The following is a 6,622-nucleotide window of genomic DNA, read 5'->3' on the forward strand; positions in this document are numbered from 1 at the left end:
TGCACACTTCAGAGTGGTTATTCGTTTTCCAAAAGTTGAGATCAACCAGTTGCCAACACTTGTTTGCCTGGCTGTAAGTAACCCTGGCGTTTTTCTCACTGGCCTGTCCCTGGTATTTTTTATATCTACTTAAATCTCTTCTAAGAAAACACTGGTATCCTTTTAGGAACAGTTAGCTGACATGGACTATGGTGAAATCATAGTCTTTGTGTAATACATTCTAGACAGGTGGTTTAGTATTTGTGAAGGAATCAAGCAACTTCAGCTCCAGCAAACCAAAAAGGGACACACACACACACACACACGATCAATTCATGAGAACAGACTCTTCTAGAGTACAAGGTCCTCGACATTTACAATTTAAGTGAATTTCAAGAGAAAAGTAAGATCAGTTCTACAATGCATGTTGTTAAATTGTTTATTGGATTGGCATCTAAAAGTGAAATAGCCTGCGGGCATGCTCTGGGCTTTTTATAACGCGTTCACATTGAAAGGATTCTTAAATTTCAGGTCAAATACCAAGAAAGGTATCACAAATCTTCAATGTAAAAAGTCAAAAGTTTCAATGGGGGTTGAATGAAAAGATAAGGAGTATTTCCACGGAAAAAGTGAAGGCTAAAAAGGAAGACCATCAAAAATTTAAAATCTAGGGTAGAAGTGGCAGGCAGACCCCTGAGATGCTGCATATTTTTTTGGCAGGTGATGCTCCTAGAACACCTTGCTCAGAAACTCGTACTTGAGTTCCAGCTCGGCTTGGGACTTCCCAGTCTGTCTCCACCATTAGGCTGTGCATTCCTCCAGAGCTGGAAGCCTGGTGATTTGTTTCCCCTGTGCCTGGCCCAGAGTCTCTAGCACCTGGGTTGTGCTGAATCCAAGGTTATTGTGCAGATGAATGAATGAAGGAGGGTGAGCAAAAAGCGCTGAATGAGGGTGTATTCTCTGACAAGTTAATATTCTTTCAAAGCAAGCAAAAAAATTCATTTATACAACGATCGTCAAGTAGATACAACCCATTATTCCCAAGAATATGCACAGGCTAAACACGGTTCCCAAAGGATTTCAATAAGCTAATGGATGTAGGGGGTATTGGAAGGCAGCTAGGACTGGGAAAGCTAAAGCGTGTCACCAAGATAGGTGTCTCCAGATGCTGAACAAAGGCGGTGGTGCCCGGTATGCAGAAGGCGCTCCACGTGAGCCTTTCCCCTCCCTTTGTGGTTAAACGCCAAATAGTCCTGGGTCAGCTGGAGGCTAAAGATGCTCTGGGGAAGCTGCTCTGTGACGCGAGAGGAGCGGCTGTGTCAGACGCCCCGCCTTCTCCGATGTGTTGAGTGACAGGCTTGCCGGCCTTTGGGATGCTTGAAGAGCCAGTAGAATTAGGTTGTAAGGAGCAACACGGAGAGGAAACTGGGATGTGATTAAACGCCGTTGTATTTACTCCACAGCAGTCTCCTCCTCGGACTGACATTTTCTCCCCAGAGTTTCTTGAATCTCTGATTTTCCCCTGCTCTGGCGGTAGCCTCAGCCATATGGTGTCAATTCCCAGACTTTAACAGTCGTGCCTGTTTTACCACTTTTAGTCACACAGCCGACAAGACGACTGTCTTTACTTGAAGACCATAACACCAGGTCCTCGAAGGGGACTGTGGTCATTTCATCGTACTAATCTCAACCTCTCTGCCTTAAACTAGAGACCCCACCTGCACTGGTGCCACCTCCTCTCCCAGCTCTCCCGTGGTCCCCATTTCCCACTCCATGGCCTCCGCATCCGCCCTTTCCAGCATTCTCATCCAAGTTCCTCACGGTCTCCAACACCCTTCTTACCATTTATGTCATCTAGGGAATCTTTCATGAAAAAATCTACCATTCCTCAGTGACCTCTCAACCTTAGAAATCTATTTCTTTATACCAAAATTCCAGTTTATGAATTCAGTAAAGACTATTATTCATATTACCATTGGATTCTTCAAATTGCATCTTTAAACGCACATTTAAACAACAATTTAATTTATAGGAATAGGTTTACACATATATGTTATCTTCTTACTCTTTATTATTAGTAGTAGTAGTAGTATTATTAGTTTACGGTGTACAAAACAATGCAATTGTTAGACATTTATACCAGTCACAGAGTGATAACCCCCAACCCCCAAACTACTACCCCTCTGACATTGTACACAGCCATTACATTTCCACTGTCTCTATTCCTCTTCTCACTCTTTAATGTCCTTGTGGAGAATTGCTTTTTTAAAGAAAACTTCCCAGGTGCCTAGTGTCTTGCCTCATATATAGTTACTTAGTAAACAGTTGCTGAATTAATGAATGAACAAAAGTCAAAGTGAAGAATAATAATTTATCATTTCTTCAATAGCAATAGCTCAATATGTATAGTTGGTCGCAATACATGTTTTTGGGCAAATCTGATTAAGAATTCTTATGGATTTACTAAGGGATGAATTTACTAAGAAACCTCAACTTTGATCTCATTTCTTCTTCCTCCATATCTACCTGGTAGAATACCTACAGGTGTTTGTTGTATCTGCATATCATGAAGGGGTTTTGTGTTATGATGATCGAGTTTGATGTTGGTGGCTAATAACACTGTCAGATATTGTCAGTTTTATTTATATGCCCATTTCTCTGGGTTATGCAATGAAAATGATAAAAGGTGACTTTAATTGCAATCCCAAGGTAAAACGAGTATTTGATGCTTAGAAGAATTTATGACAGTAGACATGAGTGGGGTTTTGTTGCCTCTTCCACCTCTACTGCCTTGATTTCCTTTTATTTAATTCAAGTCTCAATAATGCACTAGAGCAATTCATGGGAATGATATTACATTTAGAAATTTGGAGAGATTCTCAAGTATGTATTGGTAACTGTATGCAGCTTAGGATAAAGAACTTCCCACATAATTAGCCTAACATTATTTGTTTATTAACTCAGGAATCCAAGAAGGGAACATAGTGCATTTCTGTGTATTTCAAAAGCAGAAAATTTTTTTTATCCAAATAATTAACCATAGATAATCACAAAAACTGAGAAAAGAAAGAACAAGAGTGATAACTGAGTTAAAAAATCTCATAGATTTTTTTGACAATATCTGACAATCTGACAATAGAGCACTAAAGAAAAAAAACACCCTCCCACACCCCTATACACACATATTACATTCTTTTCTATCATATTAAAAAATATGGTTAGTGTTCAAATAGTGCACAAAACAAATATATACACTCTAAAAAATTATAATTGTTTGTACCTTGGAAACTTCTAGGTCTCCCTGCCTCATCAAAACTCCATCCTTCTCCCCTAAACACAATATAGTTTTTCATGAAATATTCCATGTCTTTTTATATAAAACACACGAAAAATTCATTATTGCATGGTTTGTTGATGTCATTTTCAGAGTTAGTTCTAAAAGGGTCCTGATGTAAATAGATATCAATATATTAATTTACATAGATGTAAATATATGAATACTTGTTCATTTTTCTATTCTTACTTCCTCTGTGTCATATTTTCCCCATCTGCCTGTTTTTAATTCTCTTTTTTTCAATTGGATTATATATATTTACATATGCCACCTAAAACTCTTTCTGAACCAAAGTGTGATTTAAATAAAACAATAAATATAATTATCAGGACATGCTGACAACTATTATTAGCATTTCCAAAAATTTAAAGAAAAAATGGATTCCAACATAAGAAAATAATACACTTCAGATAAGTATGGATCCTTAGAGAAATGAACCACAGCAGTCTCATTCAACCTAGAAAAGAAGTGAATTAAATTCTTCCTCAATCTCAGGGGAATGTGAAAGAGGTTTATTTTTATTTTATTTTATTTTTTAAGATTTTATTGGGGAAGGGGAACAGGACTTTATTGGGGGAACAGTGTGTACTTCCAGGACTTTTCTCCAAGTCAACTTGTTGTCCTTTCAATCTTAGTTGTGGAGGGTGCCATTCAGCTTCAAGTTGTTGTCCTTTCAGTCTTAGTTGTGGAGGGCGCAGCTCAGCTCCAGGTCCAGTTGCTAGTTGCAGGGGGTGCAGCCCCCCATCCCTTGTGGGAGTCGAAACCGGCAACCTTGTGGTTGAGAGGATGCGCTCCAACCAACTGAGCCATCTGGGAGTCAGCTCAGCCCAAGGCAGCTGGGCTCAAGGTGACTTATTCAATCTTAGTTGCAGGGGGCAGAGCCCACCATCCCCTGCTGGACTCGAGGAATCCAACCGGCAACCTTGTGGTTGAGAGCCCACTGGCCCATGTGGGAATCGAACCAGCAGCCTTCGGAGTTAGGAGCATGGAGCTTTAAGCGCCTGAACCATGGGCCGGCCCAAGAAGTTTATTTTTAGATCTGCACGAATTTATTCAAGCACAACCCTTACTCTGGACAATTTCATTCTCCAGATTCTTCTTTTCCTTTCTTTTCACTGACCTCACATTCCATTTTTCCTATTCCCTCCCATCATTCATCTGATGCTAGGTAATCAAAAGCAGTATCCCATACAGAGGGATTGCCCTAAAAACTGCCCTTGGAAACTTGGAATATTTTCATGGTTGCTCCCTCTGGGTTCTTATTCAGAAAGACCTATTTCTAGGCATTGGACTCTGATGAGTCTGGTATAAAGGCATCTGGGTGTCTTCCGTGTTCTTATACTTGGGAAGTGGGCCATGGGGGGAAGTGGCTTGTGGGGATGCAGCCTCCAATGGACTCCCTGCTGAAGGACTGCCAAGGACCTTCTGGGAAGCAATTTGCCAAGGAGGACAGAGGGCTGGGTCTCCTAGGCTCTACCCCCTCTGCCCAGATGGCAGCCCAGACTCAGCTCCCAGGGGGTGTGTCTCTCCCAGGCACTTTGAGAAGGGGACGCACACCTAGAGTGCAGCTCTTCTCCTTTCATATGGTTGTGACCCCAGAGACATATCTGGCTAGCTCCCAGGAGCTAGAAAACACACCTCTATTATTCTTGTATAAGAAAATAATCATGTAGTTGCTATTATTCTATTATTAAAGAGCCAAGAAATGAGAATATTTTCCTTTTGTTTCAAAGTTTTTAAAACTACTTTTATTGATTGATTGATTGCTGCCCAAAGTGGCATGTGCAGTGAAGGAGGCCAGGGCTGTGAAAGCAGGGCTTTGGGACAGACTGGTTGGAATCCTACTTTCATTGTGTAATGTGCTCTGTGTTGCTGGTGAAGAAAGTGACCTCTTGATGTCATCAAAATGGCAGCGTGAGGTGGGCCTCTGTAAAGCTCCCCTGGAATTTACAACTAATCGAACAACAATAACTCCACAAAGGACTCCCTGCACAGCAGACAGGCAAGACGAAGAGGCCCACTACTGAATTCACTTAAAGGTGGGAGAATCACGCTAGCAGGGGACGATGGAAGGGAGAAGTGCGGAGACGGAGCCGCGCGGGAGCAGGACGCAGACCTAGCTCAGTGCTCCAAGCTCGCTGCATCCCGGAACTACCGCAGCTGCGGGAGAGGGAAGAACTCAGACTGCTAGGGCTCCGCTTATGGCCCAAAGGGCTGAGGGGGCAACATATAACACGCTGAACCCAACGCTCACGGCAGAGACCTCTGAGAAAAGACTGAGGGAAGAAGGCTGAAACCAGTGGTTTAAGCCCTCACTGCCAAGCAGAGAACCGAAGCCTTAGGCACTAAGACTAGCCGCCCCTCCCGACCCTCCCAGAACTTGCCCTGCCCCCACCTGACCAGTGCTAGAAGCGGAACAATAGCAGTGTCAGATCAAAAGAACAGAATATTTGCTGTTCTGAGAACTGTGGACCACAGACACAGATTCGCAGCCCAACTAGTTCCGGCAAAGGGGAGGGAGCTGTGGCAGCAGGACCGGCTGTGGTGGTGGTTGCCGCCATTGCTCTGGGCCACCTCTCACAACTCACTCCATCCCTGGCCCCACCTATCTGGGAGGATTCCTGCAGGAGTAAACAGAACTGCTGAAACGTACGGGCTCTAAATCTGGTGCAGGAAGAGCCTTGGAACTTCAAAAGCTCTCTGTATACCCACACAGACACTGCGCCCTGTGACCTAGGCGAACTATTAACAGAGGAGAAGCCTGTCTCCCAGGGAATCCCCCCATTGTGTGAGAAGCTGGAATAGTGCAGAGGAAACATAGCACTACCGTGTGTGAGAGAGAAAAAGGCTGCAATCGGAGAGAAAATAAAACATTCTACCAACAAGTACTGGAAAGCAAAAGAAAGACCTCTTCCTATCAACCTATTGCAGAAGCCACTCCTGTAGATATCTAGGAAGAGAAATAATAAATCAGCAATTGCCATGAATGACCAAGGCAACAAGACAGCTCAGAAAGAAAGTGAAAAGTCTCCAGAAAAGGAACTTAAAGATATGGAAATGTGTGACTTAAATGACAGAGAATTCAAGATTGCAGTTCTGAAAAAACTCAATAAGATGCAAGAAAACAGAAAGGCAGTTTAAGGAACTCAGAAACGTAATCAAAGAACAACATGAGCATTTTACAAAAGAGATTTAAATTTTTAAAAAGAACCAAATAGAATTTCTGGAGATTAAGAACTCAATAGAATAAATTAAGAATGAAATAGCCAGCTTAGGTAGTAGAGTTGACCAGATGGAGGAAAGAATCAG

Source organism: Rhinolophus hipposideros (assembly GCF_964194185.1).
Source record: "Rhinolophus hipposideros genome assembly, chromosome: 4".
NCBI classification, from domain to species: domain Eukaryota; kingdom Metazoa; phylum Chordata; class Mammalia; order Chiroptera; family Rhinolophidae; genus Rhinolophus; species Rhinolophus hipposideros.